The sequence below is a fragment of the Pomacea canaliculata genome, linkage group LG13, assembly GCF_003073045.1.
Source record: "Pomacea canaliculata isolate SZHN2017 linkage group LG13, ASM307304v1, whole genome shotgun sequence".
In the NCBI taxonomy this organism is placed as follows: Eukaryota; Metazoa; Mollusca; class Gastropoda; order Architaenioglossa; family Ampullariidae; genus Pomacea; species Pomacea canaliculata.
Genome location: NC_037602.1, coordinates 13,115,130 through 13,136,926, shown reverse-complemented (window position 1 = coordinate 13,136,926; position 21,797 = coordinate 13,115,130). Strand labels below are relative to the sequence as shown.

The 21,797-nt window shown below is 41.8% G+C and overlaps 2 long non-coding RNA genes across 4 annotated transcripts; both read left to right on the top strand.

Moving 5' to 3' along the window:
- The first annotated feature begins 2,956 nt into the window (after nucleotides 1-2,956).
- Nucleotides 2,957-17,349, top strand: LOC112554678. Its single transcript, XR_003097287.1, has 3 exons — nucleotides 2,957-3,999; nucleotides 14,362-14,515; nucleotides 15,613-17,349. It is a non-coding gene; the product is annotated as an uncharacterized LOC112554678 (long non-coding RNA).
- Nucleotides 17,350-17,471: 122 nt separating this feature from the next.
- LOC112554677 lies at nucleotides 17,472-19,248 on the top strand. Of its 3 annotated transcripts, none has more exons than XR_003097285.1 (4): nucleotides 17,472-17,860; nucleotides 17,931-18,157; nucleotides 18,480-18,635; nucleotides 18,961-19,248. It is a non-coding gene; the product is annotated as an uncharacterized LOC112554677 (long non-coding RNA). The 3 variants fall into 3 exon arrangements; XR_003097286.1 differs by having other exon boundaries at nucleotides 18,480-18,642; XR_003097284.1 differs by lacking the exon at nucleotides 18,961-19,248 and having other exon boundaries at nucleotides 18,480-18,923.
- The last annotated feature ends 2,549 nt before the right edge of the window (nucleotides 19,249-21,797 follow it).

Here is a 21,797-nt window from a genome sequence, read left to right as displayed (position 1 = left end):
TTATAGTAACAACTGATTGCTCATAAGGACTTTTTTACCATTAAAAATATAAGTTTGATACATATTTATCGATGTAAAATCTTATTTCTCCCTCATTTAGCAGCATTCAAAATGTACTCTTTACTTCTCGCGCGCATTTTCCCGTTTAAGCTCCTCATACGTTTGTCACACTCAATTCTTATTTAGCTGGTTCGAGCACGCACATCAATGGTGCCCTCACACTGTCAGTTGTTTTTATCATTGTGCTAGATAAGGATACGACTGATGATATGTTTGTGACTGTGTCACGATATTACTTGTAGACCAGAAAGGTGTTGAAAGCTTTGATATTGCATATCTGGTGCTGTAGTTTGTTAAAACATTTTACCAGCAAGCTTAGGTGGTTTTAACAGCTCGTGATTTTGTATAGTTGTCACTGCTGTAGGAAGAAGATCTCTCCGTTTTACTGCAAGTCCCAGACTTGCCTGTACTGAATAAGTAACTGCATCACAATTTATTTTGAAGTCTTTTGAGCAAGTTCTCTGGGGGAACGAAGTTCGCACAGCGCGTTTGAACAAAGTATATCTGTATATACAAATCTTTAACCAATGTTAATCCACTGGTGTTTGTACCCAGTATCTTTATGAAATGACATTGAGTACAAACTAACTCCATCTGAGTGTCCATGAGAACACTCGGCAACAGAAAATTATGCTCTGGTCTATTTTCTTTTACAAAGGATTGATTGCATCTTTTCTTTTCAAATGCAGCTCATGCAGACGATATTTTTAGAAATACTACCCTTTCGTCGATTCCTTTTTACTCTACAAATCCAGGGGTGCTTAGGAGAAAAACATTAACATAATAGTTATCGTTCCTCTTTGTCATAAAATACCACCGGAATATTTTGTGATACTTAATTCTCTATTTCCAGCGATTTTCGCTGTGCGCTCGTGTTGTCCTTTAAAGGTTATAGCCTTAAACATGCATGTCGCCTTTGTCAGTCTTTACGCAATTAAAATGTCATGTCATAAGTGTCCTCTACTTTCCCTTTCAAATTGTTAACAACAGTTCCCCTTACTCCATAATATTGTCAACACATTGTCAAATATGAATAACTGCCATGTGAGATTGTTTCATTTGCTGACGATTGTCTTCTCTCCCTGAGTTAAACTGTGCTCAGCAACATGCACAACGTGGCTGTTTGAGATGATCATATTCACGACCAATCACTGGGAATCGACCCTTGATTCCATGTCCTTCAAAGACCCTAGGTTATACACCCAGCGAGAGTTGTTACCGTGCTTCAATTTGACACACACCCCCTCTCAATCGCTCTTTTTTTCCCTCTCTCTCTCTTTACTCCTCCCCACCTCTCTCTGCTCCTGTTTGATTTCAACATCTGCAATCAATCTACATTATTCAGACAGCAGATACACCCTTCACCTATTGCCTCCTACCATCGTCTGACATCTGCTGCAGAAGGCCATCTGTTGCTTGCCGAGACGCATTGGGTATGATCTGCGGTCAATAGGACGCGGCGAAAGGACAGGTCAGTGTGGCCTTATTAACAAGTCTTGCAGTAGTTAGGTGCGGCGCACCCTCATGAGAAGTGGTGCTTCACGGCGATATGCATTCCGCACTCGCGCACGATGAGCTCAACTTCCGAGTTTTTGCTTAGTTGACTCGTTCCCTTCCACTTCTCTTCCCCACCCCGTTATCACCTCCCCGTTTCATCATTTGTTTTTTAAACAGTGCATCAGCGCGATTTGTTTCTGCTTTGTTCATACTGCTCGTGAATAAAATAAGATTAGATTGATTGTCCTATGTAACTTGCCTTTTATCTCTTGAGAGAGAGAGTTTATATTTATTGTGTTGGGTGTCCTACTCTAGCTCCTTCTCGTTTGTTTCTCTTTTAAGTCACTCTCCTATCATTTCTCCTACTTTTAATCTCTCCCCCCCTGTACCTGAACAATCTTTCATTGGCATTCCTCTCTCTCTCTTTTATTAGTTTATGTCCTTTGACCTTTCTAAAAAAAAATCCCCTCTTTATTGTAATCATCGTCATCATCGTCATTATCATCGATTCTGCCACCGTTCAGCAAACTTACTTCATTTATGCTTTGCAAGCACAGTGCAGCTTGATAAACAATACATACCCCTAAACTGCCATGTAGAGTATTCTAGTCATCCAAGAAGTATACAATGACTCATCCGGGCTGCAATTATCCATTGATATTACGTCAGAATCCAGGCCTGACGAGAGGGGGGGACAGGGGGTCTGGTGTACCTGGGCCCGCGGCTGTCAAGGGGGCCCGGCCTTGGTCAGTGGATTTTTTTTCTTCTTCTCCTTTTCTTTTTCTTTTAAAGAAAGGTCTAAGGACAGAACACCCAAGCATTACACATGCAGAAGTTGAGTTTGAGTGTAGATACTGAGATTCGAATTGTAAACATACATTATATACTGGGAAAATAATTTACGATTACAAGTACAAGGGGCCCGGAGAGGTCTGTCCCGGGGCCCGGGCTGGCTCTCGGCGGCCCTGCGTCAGAATACCCAAGGGAGGGAGCTTGGCGTTTTGCGAAAGCACTGCTTTCTTCACTATATGCAGGCAGCAGCACACCTGTCAGGGCTACTAATATCCTCATACCCGAGTCGGTCTCTTCGATCAGCTAGTGTCACACATCAGACGAAAGAAATTCAGCAGACGCCTTATGTCGTTTTTCTGTTTAAATTCTCTGCCTCTTTCTCTTCGAGCTGTGTTAATGTTTGAGGCCTTTTCAGTCCGATCACAAAACCCACCTCTGTCTCTTTCTTCTAAATAACTTTCTGAAGGAATTATGCTCAGTCCTCAAGTTTTCCGTCTCCGTTCAAGATGCTATTCTATCATCTGTCTGCTGTTTTTTGTGCTTCTTCGTTGTATGGTTAAACTATCGTTCGGTTGTTGTATGTAGTGCACAGCGTATTGATCTCGCGTACACACTAGGAAATGTACTTTTCAGATTCGAGTATCAGTAGAAGGCGTAGCATTTCAGTGTGAGAATGAATCTTGTGTGACAACGCTACTTCTATGTGAGAATCTTTTGTACTAGAACAATATACTTTTGTGTTTAGTTTAGTTTATTCCTTGTTGCTCCTTTGAGGAGCATAGGGCTGCAACAACACCTCGCCAACAGACCCGGTTTTGGGCAGCCCCCTTCAGTTGGGTCCATGTGGTTCCGACGTCCTTTGCCTCGTCTCTACTGTTCTTTTTCAAGTCTGCTTCGGTCTCCCGACTCTCCTCTTCTAAAAGAGTCGGCAAGGTGGCTTCCTTAAGGCTTTCACCAGCATGCGTCATAAGCTCTTCTAGAGAGGAATCTTCCCGACCAAGCCCTTGTGGTACTGTTGCGTTTTCTGTAACAGCTTTTTTTTTTTTTTTTTTTTTTTTTTTTTTTTTTAATAACATGAGTGGGTTATGAGCCCAAAGCAAAAACCCCCAACCTGGAGGTCCAGGGTGCATTATTTGAGTGTTGCCTGACAGACCTGTTCGTCTTTGTTAGACCTGCCAGGAGCACAAGGCTCCCGCCGACATAGTTCTGTGGATCGACAAGGCGCGCAAGCCACCACACCACTACGAGGTAAGTTGCACCAACTGGTGGTGGATACTTTTGTGTGAAAACATAATTCTGTGCGAGAATGAATTTTCTCTGCGAGAACATATACTTGTGTGTCAGAATGAATCTTCTTTGTGAAAGAAGTACGTACACTCTGCATATTTACAACACAATTTTGGCTTCTACCCTGCAGTGTGGATGGTTCATGAATAAGGCCCTAATTCGTGAAACGATTCCTTTTACATTTAGATGTTTCATTTTTTAGCCCCTCGCTTGTTGGCCTTACTAATTTTGCTGGAGGGGAAATTATGATTGTTTTCAGGCGGCAAAGTGCACATGAGAACTGCGAGAACTGCTGCATCAACCATTCATCAGTTCAAATGGAAAGGCAGACGAGTCTTCACTGGTGGTGCAAACACTTCAAGAGTGCGTAAAAGCACTCATTCTTTTGACAATTTTTTTTTTTAAATCTTAAATTGCCTGTTTTTTTTTTTTCTCTCTGGTTTTATATCCGTCCGGATTTGTTGTTGTTGTTGTTGTTGTTGTTTTTTTTTTATTCCTGTGCAATATTTTTCCTGTGTACTTATCCTGTTGAAGAGATGCCTTATTGGGATCGTCGCTTTTTTTATATCTCCCTCGACTTGTTTCTGATATGAGCGAAAGAGGTGAGAGAGTAGGGTTAGGTTATACATGTAAACTCGAGTACCCGAGTGTTTCGGAGCTCAGAAGACACGCTGAAATGCCCGACGATATCTTCATCTATGCAACAAGTTGAATTATCCGAACTCAGAAAGATGCCCATATCTGAGTATCTGGGATTATACATGCAGCTTGTCACAATAAGTAATCAACATCGCTTCTCAACAGAATACAGAGTCGGGAATATACTTTTTGAAGTGTGCTCCATTTGAAATCATCACTCTCCAAGTGCACCTACTCTTGCGAGTCTAAGTCATTTTAAGCAGATATCTGTATTCTGAAATATGCGAGCTGCATGCAGCTGTTTATTTAGAATGGACAGTCAGCTGTGTTTTTGTTTTTGTGGACAGGCGGAAACCTAATCTAACCTAAACCGGTTATTTTTTTAAACTTTATGTCCAGTAAGCTATCTCATGGCAGCCCTGTAAACAAATGACACTTCCAGACACACGTTAGGTTTGCCGGAATCATTTGACCACCACAGAACGTCGCTTCGTTATAATTTTGATGGGGGTGGAGGGAAATCGATTCCTGACCCAGGGACGATTGTTTTTGTGTTTATACGTTCTCTCCTCATCTGCGTTGAATTTTATCAAAAGTACTACGATGTTTCCCAGTCCTTATTTTAGATGTTCGGATGTTTTTGATGCCAGGAATAAACCGCATTCACTGAACCCATGTATGGTAAAATAGGTTTCGCTGCACGACGTTTCTTAGTCGCAGTATCAATGAAAGTGACGTTGCGTGATATACGCACAGTACGTGGCTGTTGTTGTCTTGGTGACCAAGAGCTAATCGCTGTACCACTGCATCACAATCCTAGTCGGGAATACCAGCCTCTTATTTCACGTATAGATGTGAGAATGAAATAAAGGTTCCTGATCGCTTTCACAATCTGTGATAGATAAGTGAGGCGGAGGAGGTGGATTTGTGGTTTACGCTGAGCCAACAATTAAGATAGGTCACGGCAAAGCAGCCAGCCCTGTAAACTGATGTCACAGAAAGAACAGCGTGCCCTCGAAGAGATCTGAATCCAGGACAGCCAATCCTCCCTGTATTGGTGATACAGTCAAATCTCGCTACTATGCCACCCCGATTCTATGCCCCTCTCGGTATTATGCCACTTTTGCTCGGTCCCGACTATAAATTCAACGTAAAAAAAATTTACTATGCCACCACCTACTCTCGCTAATATGCCACTTTTGTGTGACTGTTAAAAGACACAAGTTGTGAAATTCCACGCAGTGCTCGATTATTATACTATATGGTAGTGTGGGACATCGCAGTTAGGGGGGATGGAACATAGCACGTACACAGGGAGGGTGGAGGCTGGCGATAGGGAGGCTGAACATCAGGTGGTCGCTGGCCGGGTGACAGTCACGTGACAGAGGGAGAGCGGGAGGGGGTCGACTAGCGACAGGATGCAGGTGCACGGATGTGGTTGGGAGGGGTGGAGGATGAAGAGGTGAGGGGGAGAATGAGAGGAGACAGCTAGCGCCAGTCGACGATTCTTGAGAACTTTGGACTGACGGGTAACTTGAGCAAATAAAGCCGTTTTTACGAACCCTCGCTACTATGCCACTCTCGCTACTATGCCACTTTTGCTCGGTCCCGGTAGGTGGCATAGTAGCGAGATTTGACTGTAGGCGCTAACCGTTGCGCTACCGGACCGGGAATTAAGCTTGAAGATCAGTCAAATGTAAACTCGTCAGCGTAGAATTCACAGGGATGACATCTGACCAGAGGAACGGTCAAGAGTGGGTGAACTCGTTTGTTGCAGTTGAAAAACACGAAGGTCAAATTTCCGTTGTATGACGCAATTCCCTTCAGGACCCTGATTTCTATCGCACGATTTTATAATGTTCGCGTCATCACTTCCTTTCGTTCCTCATCCGCATTCATTATTTATTCACCACTGCAACGAGTTGGAAGGGGAGGGGCAGCCTTGCGGGGATGGAGGCTAAGTTTGGGTGGTGATTGCAGGGCCAGACACTTTCACACGAAAATTTGTTTAAAAATCACGAGTCAATGACAATGATCAACTTTATTTGTCCCAGTAGGCAATTTGAACATGGGAAAGTCATTTTCTAGTTTCTGATGAAGATACTCTTTCCCTTCTTCGGTGACTTGTGTCACTCTGAAGATGAGAAATAGTGATGGGTCGAGTGACCCAGCCGTAAACTTAAAATGGCTGTGGGATTTTCTTTCAAACCATGATAGGTAAACCACTTGCTATGTCTAGATCTTTGACTTCACCCATCATTAGCAACATCTCTCAGTTCCTTCAAGGAATTCTTTGTTGGCAAAGTAGGGAAAACAGCCTCAATAGCTTACCAGTCAACCTGTCTTCCTGCTAGCCAGCCAGCGAGCCAACCAACCAAATTTCGATATATTTTAACGATTAAGTGATTTTTTAAAAAAAATCCCAGATAGCAGGTACACGTAAACTTCCACTAAACGCCTTCAACGGAGGGCACTGTCGTAAGATAATGACGTCATTAAGGGTCGCAAACGGTCACGTGCAAGCATCAAGGGGGCACTTCTTCAGTACCCCGTGTGACCATTTATCGCACGCACGCGCGCCGTGAAATCCAGGGGAAAAAAAATTCAAGCAAAGGATGGGAGCGGGGCTGGGTGGGAGAAGGAAGTGGAGGTGGGGGACATGTTCTTCTATCGTTAACTGAACGCCACTACAAACGCAGGTGTGTGTCAGAGGGTAACGTGATTGCGTGTCTCAGGCAAGGTAACTTCGTTTCGTAGGGGGCAGCCGCCACAGCCTGGGTGCGCCCGGCACGTCCACCAGCCCTCCTGCACAAGACTTTCAGTGTGCGCACTGTTTTCTTTTCTGCCAGCTTTCATACGCGTTTTTTTTAAGATTACTTTTTATGCAAATTAGAGGTTAAGTCAGTGTAGAGATAACATGTCGAAACATGCGTAGTGATGATATCTATGGTATGGGGCAAGAAGGAAAAGAGGTTATTAACTTTCTTTGGATGTTTTTCTTGATGTCAAAGTAGAAATCGGTTATTGCGATGGAGTATGTTTTCCGTCTTCATCTTCTCTCCCGCGCATGCACACAGCCCACCCCCAACACATACAAAGAGCAAGAGAAACGTAAGTGCCAACCCATCCACCCTAGCCACCTTAACAGTTTTTCAGTCAGGGCTTCTGCTAAGGCTAAATTCTTTGGGGTCCCAGGGACCCCTTCTTCAGATTTCTAAGGGGTCCCATTACAAAGCTGAAAAAAAAACCCCCAACAAATCAACTACTTTTTGTTCAACTGCCTTTCAGACACATAAAGCACTGTAATGTCTAGTCAAAAACGGCGAGATTTTTGTGCCATGAAGAGTGAGCAAGCATCTGTGATGAGCTTATGCTCACTGTACTTGGTATGCTCACTTTCTTTCCGTTTCTGAGACGATGATTCTAACCACGCTGTCAACGACATCTTGGATATAGTTACAGTGTTCCCTCGCTACTTCGCGGTTCATCTATCGCGTATTCGCTACTTCGCGGTTTTTTGTTTGTTTTTTTTTTTTTGGTTTTTTTTGAGTGAAGTATCGATCGATACTTCCGCGCTGGGAATTATCGTTCTACAAAATACCATAGATATTTCAACAGGAAAAAGACGAAAAATTTAGCTATATTAGTATTTCTATTAAAATATCATGGTAATTTTGTGAATAGTCAGACGAAAGAAATAACTGTATGAGAAATCCATTGCTATGCGGAAGCGACGAGCCATGATTGGTATCTCCCATCTCGCAGCCAGTTCGCATCAGTTTTTTGGGGTTTCTTTGAGTTGTATAATTTTTTTTACACTTAAGTGTTATTGTACTGTATTAATACCATGACTAATATATTACTTTACACTAACATTATATTGTTTTACATGTATATATTATTATTGCATGTATGTCCCTAATTCGCGGAAATTCGTTTATCGCGGCTGGTCTTGGAACCTATCCCCCGCGATAAACGAGGGAACACTGTAATGGAATTCTTCCCGGTAAGGGGAAAAACTCAGTGCAAGGGAAGTAATTCTCACCTTGTAGCAGACGACAGCAATAGATTGGGCTACGATGTCAGACACTACACTTACCCAACTTTGTATCTGTTCTTCGCCCAAATTTGAAGGGGTCTCCTGGGACCCCATTGACGAAAATTGAAGGGGTCCTCCAAACTTTTAATGCGTACTGTAAGCAATTTTTGGCGTAAGCAGAAGCCCCGTAGACGAGATTCAAATTTATCCTACCAGGATAGGGACCTGGAACATCAGAACCCTCTATGAAAGTGGCAAGTCAGCACAAGGGGCAAGAGAAATGAAAAAAATACATCAGGGTTCTCGGGTTATGCGAATCCAGATGGAATGAAAGTGGCCAGACCAGACTAACATCAGGAGAAACGATTATTTACTCTGGCCACAAAGACCTTGACCACGATCTTACCCAGGGAGTAGCACTGCTGATGTCAACAGAGGCAACAAAGGCACTGATGGCCTGGGAACCAGTCTCACCACGGCCTCATGTCAGCAAGATCCAATGCCAAAGGAAGGAAATCCCCATCATCCAATGCTATGCCCCTACAATTGCAGCAGAGGATGATGATAAAGAAGACTTCTACAGTTCCCTACTTGATCACACACCAAGAAGAGATCTAAAGATCATTATGGGAGACCTAAATGCTAAAGTGGGAAATGATAATACCAACAGAGTACTCATCATGGGAAGACATGGCATCGGCATCTGCAACGAAAACGGGGAGCTCTTCACAGACTTCGGCGCTTTCAATGACCATGTCATAGGTGGCACTGTGTTCCCACACAAGAATATATACAAGACAACTTGGCTTCCCCTTATGGCCAGACAGAAAACCAGATCTACCATATAACAGTTTCTCGAAAGTGAAGAAGGAGTCTTCAAGATGTCCGAGTGAGGAGAGTTACAGATGTTGCTTCAGACAACCAGTTCCTAGTGGCAGTCTTCAAGATTAAGCTGAAGTCCTTCACTGATCCAGCAGGCAGACCACACCCCAAGTTCAATACTCAATACCTCAAGAACAAGGAAAAAATGGAAATTTATAACTGTGAAGTCAAGAATAAGTATGAGCCCCTTTCAGGACTGACAGAAGAATCAGTGGAAGAACACTGGTCAACACTCAAGAACATTTGGAAAACACCAATGTTCTAGGGAAGAGGGAAAGAAAACACAAGGAATGGATAACCCCAGAGACCTGGGCAAAGATTGAATCAAGAAAGGGACTAAAACAGAAGCTCAACAAGAGAAGGAAGACATCAGAGCTGAATATTGGGAAGCCAACCGCCAAGTGAAGAGGTCTGTCAGAAAGGACAAGAGACGCTTCACCCATGAACTGACAGAGGAAGCAGAGACAGCAACTATATAGGGGAACATGAAGTAATACGAAAAAACACAAATTCTGTCAGGCAGAAACATCAACCCAAACAAGCCAGTGAAAGACAAAGACGGCAAGACTATAACAAACGAAGCAGAACAAAGAGACCGCTGGATGGAACACTTCGATGAGATCATGAATCGACCTCGTCCATCATCTTTACCTGAAATACCACCAGCAAGTGAACAACTTCATGTCAACACCAGCCCTCCCAATAAGACAGAAATCATCAAAGTTATCTAAAGCATGAAAAGTGGCAAAGCAGCCGGTCCGGAAGGCATACCCCATGAAGCATTAAAGGCAGACCCAGAAACAACAGCAACAATTGTACATCCCCTTCTACAGAAGATCTGGGAACAATAGTACCAACAGTCTGGAAACTAGGCCACCTGCTCAAGTTACCGAAGAAAGGAGACCTCTCTCAGTGCAACAATTGGAGAGAGATCATGCTGGTGTCCATCCCCAGTTAAGTCCTATCAAGGATAATTCTAGAGAGACTGAAGAAGGCACTAAGACAAGAGACTGAGACCAGAACAAGCAGGGTTTCGCCGGGCGTGATCATGCACTGATCACATTGCCACCCTCCGTATCATCATTGAGGAGTCTATCGAGTGGCAGTCCTCCCTCTATAATCTATATAACTTTTGTGGACTTCGAGAAGGCACTTGACAGTGTAGACAGGGACGTCATCTGGAGGCTGATGATCCACTACGGCATTCCACCTAAGCTCATAAACATCATTCGAGGTTTGTACGAAGACTCTCCAAGCCAAGTTACAATGGCAAACTCACTAAACCTTTTGTAGGGAAGACCGACGTAAGACAGGGTTAGATATTATCACCAACAATCTTCCTCATGGTCATAGACTGGAGAATGCACAAGACAACCCAAGACAACAATACCTGTATTCAGTAGACCTTCACCAAACAACTAGAGGACATTGGAGATGACATCGGTCTTCTATCTCATCGGCAACAACATGCACAAACCCAACTGAGTAAGCTAGCCAAGGAAGCAGAGAAGACTGGCTTAAAGGTCAACAGAAAGAAGACCGAAGTGATGAGAATCAACAAGCAGGAACTTCCAATCCAACTTCAAGGAGAGAACATCCTAGAAACAGACCGTTCCACGTATCTGGGGAGCATTGTCAACAAGGACAGTGGAGCAGATGATGATATCGAAAGCCGTATCAACAAAGCCAGGCATGCTTTCAGCAGCCTACGCCCCCAGCTGGAACTCCCGAGCAACATCCTTGAGCATCTTCAACACCAATGCGAAGGCAGTCCTACTGTATGGTTCTGAAACCTGGAGAGTGATAAATACCATCAACAACAAGCTGCAGACCTTTACCAACCGATGCCTGAGCCGTATTCTGAGAATAAGATGGCCTGAAAAGATCTCCAACAGCTGCCTGTGGAAAAGAAGCAACCAGAATGCCACTAGCCAAGACATCAAAAGCCGCAAATGGGGCTGGAAGACAACCTGTACAGATGTTCTAGGTAAGACACACCCTGCGCAAACCAGCTGACACCATTGCCAAGCATGCACTTGACTGGAACCCTCAGGGGAAGAGGAGAGATGGGAGACCGAAGCAGACTTGGAAAAGAACAGTCGAGAGCGAGGCAAAGGACATCGGAACCACCTGGGCCCACAACCGGGTCCGTTGGCAAGGTGTTGTTGCGGCCCTGTGCTAATCAGAGGAGCAAGAAGGAATAAACTAGGCTACCAAGCATGAACTAATGTATTAGACACAAACCATCTTGCTGAAGGTTGAGGGGGAATGGCTAGGCAAGAAGTCGAACACATATTGGAATATATTCATACAGCTCTGGGGGAAAAGGGAGGGAACCGTAAAGAACGATGTATGAAAGGGGCATAAGATACGACCAACTGAATACCACAAATATATGAAAACTTCCTCAAAAGAGCAGCCCCAAATATGCAGTAAAACAACCAAAGGAAGAGATGATAGGAATATTTATTACATATCCAAGTAAGAACACGCTGTAGTTTAGGCATATTAATAGATGGTGGACAAAAATAATATACCTTTGACAGCAAGATTCAACACAGCCATACAGTTTTGTATTTACCCTTTGCCATCTGTTAAACCAGGGCTTCTGCTTACGCAAAAAATTGCGTACAGTACCATTAAAAGTTTGGAGGACCCCTTCAATTTTCGTCAATGGGGTCCCAGGGGACCCCTTCAAATTTGGGCGAAGAACAGATACAAAATTGGATAAGTGTAGTGTCTGACATCGTAGCCCAATCTAGCGTTGTCGTCTGCTACAAGATGAGAGTCATTTCCCTTGCACTGAGTTTTTTTCCCTTACCGGGAAGAGTTCCATTAACCTATTTCCAAGATGTCGTTGACAGCGTGGTTAGAATCATCGTCTCAGAAACGGAAAGAAAGGGAGCACCCCAAGTACAGTGAGCATAAGCTCATCACAGATGCTTGCTCACTCTTCATGGCACAGAAATCTCGCCGTTTTTGACTAGACATTACAGTGCTTTATGTGCCTGAAAGGCAGTGGAACAAAGTAGTTGATTTGTTGGGGTTTTTTTTTCAACTTTGTAAAGGGACCCTTAGAGTTAGCCTGGGACCCCTTAGAAATCTGAAGAAGGGGTCCCTGGGACCCCAAAGAATTTAGCCTTAGCAGAAGCCCTGCGTCTATTTATATGCAGGGCCGCCGAGAGCCAGCCCGGGCCCCGGGACAAACGACCTCTCTGGGCCCCTTGTACTTGTAATCGTAAATTATTTTCCCAGTATATAATGTATATTTACAATTCGAATCTCAATATCTACACTCAAACTCAACTTCTCCATGTGTAATGCTTGGGTGTTCTGTCCTTAGACCTTTCTTTAAAAGAAAAAGAAAAGGAGAAGAAGAAAAAAAATCCACTGACCAAGGCCGGGCCCCCTTGACAGCCGCGGGCCCAGGTACACCAGACCCCTGTCCCCCCCACTCTCGTCAGGCCTGTTTATATGTGTGTTCATGTGGAAAATATTGAAGGTTTTTAGTAGAATGTTGTGTTTAATAAGAGAAATGACACGGGACTCTTTTTTTGCTTCCACGAAGTCTCGTTCTCCGTCACGTGACCCTATGACGTGTGGTTTCCATAGTGAGAACCATGCCTCGAGAATGTGCTGCACCCGATTGCCACGAAAAGATGGGAAAAGAGTCAAAAGTTTCTTTTCATCACTTTCCTAAAGACAAGGTGATACGAAAAGAGTGGGTCATACCAATAGAAAGGCTCGATCCCAGTACTAAAAAGCTTTGGGAGCCCAAAGAATGGGACCTATTATGCTCCAAGCCATCTTGATTGTATATTAGTTTGGATATCACTAATCCAACGCAAAATCTTCCCAATGACCACAGACACTTCATGTCAGAGACTGACGTCATAAGGAGACTGATGTCATAATGAGACAAGTCTTCCATCTCGGGAAGATATCGTGATTACTCGGCGGAAGGACACAAGGGTCGATTTCACTGAATTTTTTCGATTTTTACAAACATCGGCAACCGAAATAGTGTTAATAAGTGGTAATTAAGTGAGAAATGAATCTTTTATTTCTCCTGTATTGCTCTCGTGCTCTTTAATTTTAACTAAATATATGTTTGAAACGTTTGACCATCGCCACAGCCTTATCACAGGCCTTGAGTATACCCTTAAGTTAACCCATTGTTCGTGACGTTCAGGTGTGAAAGCTCATGTAGTATGTTTTCATCTATACACTTTCTATACATTCATCTATACACTTCCCACCCATTTACTTTTACGCTTTTATTCTGGATCAGATTTTTACATGTAAATCACATGCCCTCCAACTTATGAATTAACGTGAATTCATTTGGGGCACAAAGCAATTTGCAAAGCCTTTTTTTTGCGCATGCGTAGTGTACACTGTCTATTGTTGTCAGGCAGAGATTGCAAAGGGTGGGGAGGAGTGTTGTGTTAGAGAGATTGACTTGTCACAATCACACAGTTTGACAGGCGTGTTGAGCTAGAGAGAGAGAGATTGAGTAGTCACAGTGACACAAAGTTTGACGAGAGTTTTCTATCTCAGACACACTATTTTACATTTTTCTGCTATTGCGATTGTTGGTTCCAAGTAAACAAGATAAACTACAGAAAGCTGTACAGCATATACTGTCTCTTCTGGAAGAGATGAAAACTGATATGAAAGAGTGAAAAATAGGCTTGCGCGGATGGAGTGCCAAACCCAAGAAAAGCAGCTGACATCTGCCACAAGGGTTACAGTTTCCCTTAAAATCTTCAGAGGATGTAGAACGTCTCGAGTTGGATTTAAAGACAGATCTAGGAAAACGAGCACGCTTGTATGTACTTTATTCTGATTTGTTAGAAGGAGGAGTCAAGTGTATTTTTGCTATTCCGTTTAAAGGTTTTCATAGCATTTTATTGTATAGAACAAATAACATGTCTGCAGCACTAAAAAGTAAGAAAGCATTGTTATGGTGGCATGAATTACAGCTCATAATAAATTTTCTGTAACCACTTTAGCTTGGTTACAAAGATAAATATGAAACTTCCTTAATGGTTTTCATCCATATTTTGTCTTATAATACTAGTTCTCATAACATGTATCATGATACTGCCCACAGCAAGTTTTATTTTAAAAAATGATGTATGTTTATTATTGTCTGTTTTCAGGAATGCTATTTGGCAATGCGTGGGAGATTCAGTTTAAAGCATGTCGTCAGGGGCATACTATCTCTGCTATTTTCAAATGAGTTAGCCCGGTCTTACAACTTCCATGGTCTGAAGGGACTCGAGAACTACCCCTTTCTTTTACAAACAGTTCAGGGTAAGGATTTAAATATTTGACTCTGTTTTCATGAGTCATTGAGAAAAAATATTTCATTTGTCTGTAAAATTCTTGTACAGAAACCTGTACATAAAAAGGCAGTATGTTTATGCAATGTCTAGTCCTTTAATCAGCTGGTTAATATTGTGTAGAAATGAATTAAGATGACAGTTGACATCTTTACAGTTCCCATGTACTGGATTGTTTTTGAAATCAGTATTTCCAGAGTTCTCCTGCTTATAGAAATTCTAACTGAAATTCAAATGCAGTTCCACTTGTAGTTCCTTTCTGTTTATAGCACTTAAAATTTTTGTGCCACTTTACATATCTATATAATTTGCTTGTCTTCTTCTTCTTCTATCCTATACGCCCCCAGTGGAGCATAGGGCCGCAACCACACGCCGCCATCGGACCCGGTCCTGGGCGTCCCTTTTCAGTTGGCACCATGTCATGCCAGCTGTCTCTGCCTCTTGTGGACTGATCTCCTCCACGTCTGTCTGGGTCTCCCAACCTTGCGCATCCCCTGTGGGTTCCAGCCCAGAGCTTGTCGCGTTAAATTGTTGGCTGGCTTTTGTAGTGTGGCCAATCCAGCCCCACTTCCGCTTCTGGATGTCTTGGCTAGCAGGGTTTTGGTTGGCTCTCTCCCACAGGTCCGCCTTGGAGATCTTCTCAGGCCATCGGATGTTAAAGATGCGGCGCAGACATTTGTTGATGAATGTCTGTATCTTGTTGGTGATGGCATTTGTCACCGCCATGTCTCAGACCCATACAGAAGGACTGACTTTACATTGGTATTATAGATGCGGATCTTGTGTTTAGAGACAAAGCCTTGGAGTTCCAGATAGGTTTTAGGGTGTGGAATGCAAGCCTGGCTTTGCTTATTCGGCTTCTGACATCGTCATCTGTACCTCCGTCTTTGCTGCTGACTATGCTGCCAAGGTAGGTGAAACGGTCAGACTCTGCAATACATTCTCCATGTAATTTGCTTGTACCTTTCTTTATTTCATCTTATATTCTGGATTTTAGGGTCAGTGACCTACAATTAAGTGATTATTTTTATGCAGACTTCATATTCTTATATTTGTTCTATTTTTCAGATGCTGAAAGAAAAACTTGCCCTCAAGCTACGGAAGTGGAACTGCAGACGCAGATCTCTAGCTGGTTAACTGGTGCTAGGGATTGAGAGAATGGCAGAAGGGAAAGGGCACCTGAGCACAGACTGTTAAAGTCAGTAAATAGTTCTGGGTGTGGGGAACGAATTGCAGGACAAGTAAAGCTGTACTATTTTTGCATATTTAAATTTTTTTTTTTATTAACAATTTCAATAAACATCAGTAAATGACAAATCATGTTTGTTTTTTTGTAACATTTTGTTTGGCATTTATAGGGTTATTTTGATGCATTTGATATTATTGGTAGTTCTAGGAATTTTGACATATCCTGATTTTAAAACAATGTAAATCAGAATATGCCAAAATACCTAAAATTACCAATAATAGCTGGAAAAGGTATCTAGGTTCACATGGTTCATATGGGAAACCCATATCGACCCACTGTAGGTTCTGTTTGCGCTTTCGGCAACAGGGCCTATATGGGTTTCCCATATGGTCCCAGAACACCTCATATGGGTCCTATATGGACTTCCTTTTAATGCTACTATCCCTATGCGCATCGTACTTTCAACTTATCTAGGCCCTAATATAGGTTACCTATATTTGACGGGGGAGAGTACTCTTACCAACCAAGGGCCCTAACCCCTAATAAGGGCACGTGACTTTTAGCCAATGGTGTACTACGTGATCGGAACTGCACGCCATTTGCAAAGTTGTGTTTCTACACTTTTAGCAACAGGAATTATAATTAAGCTTCTTCAGCCGTCAGTTCCAATACTGATACTTGTGTTGGACTCTTCAATAACAGTATGTATAATTTATATACTATAAATTAGCATAGTTATTGAGATTTTAGTTCCAGAAATGTCCAAGTTCAGTGCAGAATATTACGCTAAGAGAAGAAAGATTAGAGTACACATTAATGCAATAAATGCACAAGTTTTCCAGAGAGAAGTAGAAATCGGGCCCAGCAGTTCTGAAAGCAATTTGATAATTCTTTAGCCGTTAGCGATGCAGAGAATTCGGAGCTGTCAGAATTTCCTCAAATAAATTGCGATTACGAAAGTGTAGGTCACGAACTTTACCATTCGAAAGCAACAGAATTTCGACAGTTCCTTCTGTTTACTGGTATAGTAGCGTTAAAAGGCCAGGTTTCTTACAGGTAGTATAATAATTTTTTCTCTTATTTATTGGGGTTCTTTGGTGTGTCTTGCAAGTCCTGGGCTGTGTGTGAGCTATGCTAATTAGGCTCATAATCTTTCATTTTTATGTGTTCAAGAAGCAGAGCGTTTGGATGGTAAGGGATTTTTGGTGTATAATGTACTTTGCTTTGTCACAAATTGCTGATAATGTTGGCAGATTTGGTCCTTTGGAGTTACTGTGCCTCTGAATTTTATACCTTTTTAGGCCAGCTTAAATTTGTTCAAGCACCAAACTTTCCACTGTAGCAGGTAATTAAGAATATTTGACAAATTGCAGCAGAAGGATTGTTTTCCAAGTGATGAACCCCAAAAAACCTCATAGAGATAGTCCATTGTTAACTGATTGTGACTGGAAGTATCAATTCAGACAAATTAACTTAAATGGCATTTTCTCTACAACAAATGGTAATGACTGTATAATAGTCAATAATGTATTTGACTGTTATTCTAGATAGCTGGCTGCTGGCATTTAAAGATGGAAGTGATCACAGGATGTGCAACTGGCCACCACAATCTATTGAACCAGATGCAAGCTTCATTAATTAGAGCTATAAAGCCAGATTCCTCATGTTCTACACTTCCAGTTCTCCTGCACACGTCATTAAGTAAGTGCAATTTATTTTTTGATTCATAATATTCATAATTAATTCTTGTGCAGAAGAAAATTTATGAACTGTTTGAACACTATAACATGTCATTACGGCACAAACAGTGTAACTTTGGTTGTGATTTTGCACTATAAGAGTGAAAGTGACTAAAGTGATTATATTAAAGTGAAATTTATGCTGTGCTTTTGATCTTGATTTGTGAAATCTTATTTGCCTACTTTTTAAAATATTTATTCGCATACAGATAGTGTGGCTTTGGTTATAGTGCTGCACCTTAAAAATTGCATTGTTGTTAAAGGGAAATTTATGATGTACTTTTGGTCTTGATTTGTGACATCTAATTAGCACCTTTGCCTTCACGCCTCCAGCGCCCCTTGTCTGGTGTTCGTCCTTCCAGCACAGGGACCCCCAACCCCTTGGAAGGTAATTTGAAGTCATTTTGTTCATAATCATTTTAACATTTTTTTGTTGTTGATGCGTTTGTTGGTTCCAGGTAAACAAAATAAACTACAGAAAGCTGTACAGCATATACTGTCTCTTCTGGAAGAGATGAAAACTGACGTGAAAGACATAAAAATAGCCTTGCGCAGATGGAGTGCCAAACCCAAGAAAAGGAGTTGACATCTGCCACAAAGGTTACAGTTTCCCTGAAAATCTTCAGAGGATGTAGAATGTCTCAAGCTGGATTTAAAGACAGAGCTAGGAAAACGAGCACGCTTGGTATGTGCTTTATTCTGATTTGTTAGAAGGAGGAGTCAAGTGTATTTTTGCTATTCCCTTTAAAGGTTTTCATAGCATTATATTGTAAAATGTCTGCAGTACTAAAAAGTAACAAAGGCATTGTTATGGTGGCATGAATTAAGGCTGATAATAAATTTTCTGTAACCACTTTAGCTTGGTTACAAAGATAAATATGAAACTTCCTTAATGGTTTTCATCCATATTTTGGTCTTATAATACTAGTTCTCATAACATGTATCATGATACTGCCCACAGCAAGTTTTATTTTAAAAAATGTTTGTTTATTTTTGTCTGTTTCCAGGAATGCTATTTGGCGATGCGTGGAGGCTTTAGCTTAAAGCACGTAGTCAGGGGCATACTGTCTGTGCTATTTTCAACTGAATTAGCCCGGTGTTACAACTTTAATGATCTGAAGGGAAAGAAGGGACTGAAGAACCACCCCTTTATTTTACGAACAGTTAAGGGTAACATTTAAAATATTTGGTGTTTTCATGAGTCAACGAAAAAAAATATTTCAGTGTGGTCGAATTACATTGCAAATTTTAAAATATGTACACGTTTATTCAATGTCTAGTCCTTTAATCAGCTGGTTAATACAAATCAGAAATTCAAATGCAAATTCCTTTCTGTTTATAACGCTTTAAATTTTTATGCCACTTTACATATCTATATAATTTGCTTGTACCTTCTTTATTTCACTGTATATTCTGGATTTTAAGGTCAGCGACCAACAATTAAGTGATTATTTTTATGCAGACTTCATATTCTTATATTTGTTCTAGTTTTAGATGCTGCAAGAAAAAGTTATCCTGATGCTACGGAAGTGGAACTGCAAATTCAGATTTTGAGCTGGCTGACTGGTGCGAGGGATCGCGAAAATGGGAGAAAGGAAAGACTTTTAAAGCCTGTAAATAATTCTGGGGTTGAGGGTGAATTACAGGAGAAGTAAAGCTGTAAAAATTTCAACTGATATTTGTCTGGAAAACTCTTTGACATAAACCTGTACAGGTCAATGCCTTACGAATTTGTGTAAATAATTATTTTTTTAATTAACAATTAAATAAACATCAGTAAACAAAAAGTTATGTTTGTTTTTTGTACATTTTTGCATTTTTATGAACATTTTTGCTGTTTCTTATGCAATCATTGCAAGACACTCATTATTAATCCATTTATTTTGCATTTATAGGGTTATGTTGATGTATTTGATATTTTTTGCAAATCAGAATACACCAAAATACCTAAAATTACCAGTAGCAGCTGAAAAAGTGATCTGGGATTTGCCCATATGGGGGAAAAAACCACTTAGGGCCCATGGTAAACCCGTTTGCGCTTTCTACGTTGGGACCTATATAGGTTTTCCATATGCCCCAAGATTCCGCTATATAGGATCCACGTGGGTCCTGTTTTCTAATGTTGATTGGGATAGGGTCGTTGCCGAGTTCACTTCTGAATGTATTTCGTGTTCAAGGTATCTTTGACATTTTACGTAAAATACAGAGGCAATTGACAACACTCCATCGCTCTCTGACACACAAACACAGACCATCGTTGTCTTAATTGGTCTCATGTCTACCTATACAAGCAGTTTCGAGACAGACCGCAATGAGAAAATGTTACTCGTGGGTCTACTCGTTATGGATAGACTGAAAAATTGGAACCAAGATGTCATCGTACATTCAGAGGAAAATAAACACATTTCGTATTATAATGAAGTGTCTGTTGGAGACAATTCCAATGGCCTAGCACGAAAAGAAAAATTATACAAGCTATGAAAGCAAGCAAGACAGTTTTTTTTTGTAAGGAATGTTCCCCTTTCGTTTTGAAAACGATCGTCAGATCCTCATTTTATCTACAACTACCAGGTGCTTGACAGACACAATACTATCTGTATTTATACATTTACTTCCTGACGCATTGAACTTTCATACTACACAAAGCTTTACAAGTTATTGCCACTTCTGAATAACGCACAGAACGAAGCCAGCGCTCTGTGGCAGTGTTCGGAAGAATAACATTTCCCAACAATTAAAAGCGTCGTTTGTATAATGATTACCTGTTGTGTACAAATACACGTTGACAGGGCTGGCAAATCGTGTCCGGGTGGAACGGGGTGACATTTTTATTAACCAGTTACATCAGATGAGTGATATAACACGCTTATGACTGTTATGTAAGCATTTCCCAAATACGTATTTTTCAGAGCATGAGTTAGGTACCTGAACTGCCCGAGCTCATGCATTTTGTACAGTTTATATAACAAAGACATGTCACTCCATGCATGGTGACAGTTTGGGAAAATGACCCCATTGCTGTGACCGACCCACGTTGCCGCTCGGGCCAGAGAACTGATCCATCTCCTGTCACTACTAGGCCGAATTAAGATGTGCAAGCGCGCTTCTTGTGTTCTATCGGGATATGGTAGACCAATCGATCAGTGCTTAGCTTTGTTGCTCAAAGCAATGCCGTTTCTAGTAGCACAGGTCTTAGTGTGCACGGAGGCAACTTCCAACATTTCACGATGGCAACGCGTTAGAGAGTGACAGTTGCAATGACAATTCCAAAAGCCAATCCAAAATAAACATGTCGCTTCTTTTGACTGCAACTCGGTGATAAAAAAGGTTAAAAACAAATGGATCGTCTGGACTGTTCTGCCTCGTGTAAATCGTTACGTCAGGTTCGATTTCTGTATTTAACTTTCATTAATAACGTACCTTGTGTATTTTAAAAAATCATTAAACTTCATGTTTCCTCCACAGTAAAAAGCTGTTAAAAAATTAGCTGGGAGAACGTTTCGTCTTTCCCTCAACCTGTTGGCTTGCGTAAACCTCATGCACCCCAAGTCAGCCGTCAAGTTGCTGATAGGGAACACAAACTCAACACAGATAACAATTCCATCTACTGGGGAATTCCGATACCTTTCGCGTGCGACCGCCATGGATGCTCGCCTTTTCTCAGATCGTTTATACTTTTGTTTCCCTGCCTTTTCCCCTCCTCTCCCATGAACCAAATCTTCAACGGACCCTATCATTTGCGTGAATTACGGTGATCGTGCAAGGGCCGGCAGCTCACGGGAGTGCAGCTGTAGTTGTCCAGGAACGAATAGAGAGGTCCAGCTCCGGTATTAAGGAACGAAGCTGGCACGCCTGCGCACTAGTATCGTATCACGTAGGAAAACTTGACATGTAGGACATCTCACACTTCTTGGTAGCCGCATAAGCTTCGAGAGAAGCGGGCATTTTTAAGCGAGCACGGAGATGCTTGAGTGCTGAACTTCTAAAGGAAATCCGCGGACACTAGTACTTCAGCCAATCTTTTCAGCCCCTCCCCCCACCTAATAAAAAAGCCACACCTCCTAAGCCGTCTCCTCTGGCGTCACTCCTGAACTCAACCTGATATGGTAACATACCCTCAGATCACATCACATAAGCGCACGGCACATTGCTCGTACGCTGTCACCAGTGTGGAATTTCTTTCTCAAGGTGTCCATATCATTTTTTTGGGTGTGGCTGATAACACCGATATTTAAATGTTAATTCATGCTATCAATCACACTGGAATTTGCTTTTCAAGTTTGTCATAACATGACATTCCATAATCTCATCCCACTAAAATTAAT